This window comes from Gossypium hirsutum, chromosome A08 (assembly GCF_007990345.1).
Source record: "Gossypium hirsutum isolate 1008001.06 chromosome A08, Gossypium_hirsutum_v2.1, whole genome shotgun sequence".
NCBI classification, from domain to species: domain Eukaryota; kingdom Viridiplantae; phylum Streptophyta; class Magnoliopsida; order Malvales; family Malvaceae; genus Gossypium; species Gossypium hirsutum.
The window spans coordinates 105,883,921-105,884,560 of NC_053431.1; the positions used below are offsets into that span (position 1 = coordinate 105,883,921).

The window sequence follows — 640 nt, forward strand, 5'->3', positions numbered from 1 at the left end:
TGTTTAGTTTGATGGTTTGCAGGATGAGGATCCAAACACTCACTTGGCAAATTTTCTGGAACTCTGCGACACATTTAAAATCAATGACATATCTGATGATGCCATTCACCTTCGGTTGTTTCCCTTTTCATTAAGGAACAAAGCTAAACAGTGGTTAAACTCATTACCACGAGGGTCAATCACTACATGGGAACAAATGACCGAAAAGTTTTTACTAAAATATTTTCTACCGGCTAAAACAGCTAAATTAAGGAATGATATCTCTTCTTTTGTACAGATGGATTTAGAAACACTATATGATGCATGGGAGAGATACAAGGACCTGTTGAGAAGGTGCCCTCACCATGGGTTGGCTACAGGTTCAAACTTTTTACAATGGGCTGAATCCTTCGAATAGATAGATGGTTGACGCATCTGATGGTAGGACTATCAATAATAAGACACCTGAGGATGCTTATGAATTTATAGAAGAGATGTCACTGAATAATTATCAGTGGCAAGTCATGAGGACAAAGCCAACGAAAGCAGCCGGCGTTTTTAATGTCGATTCGGTCACCATGCTCTCTAATTAGGTAGAACTTTTGAATAAAAAGATTGATGATATTCTTGGTTCTTCACAGGTTCACCCAATAATGCAGTC

The 640-nt window shown here is 38.6% G+C and overlaps 1 non-coding gene across 1 annotated transcript; it reads right to left on the reverse strand.

The window, feature by feature from the left end:
* Positions 1 to 244: 244 nt before the first annotated feature.
* Positions 245 to 351, reverse strand: LOC121205542 (small nucleolar RNA R71). Its single transcript, XR_005900618.1, has one exon. It is a non-coding gene; the product is annotated as a small nucleolar RNA R71 (small nucleolar RNA).
* Between the last annotated feature and the right edge of the window lie 289 nt (positions 352 to 640).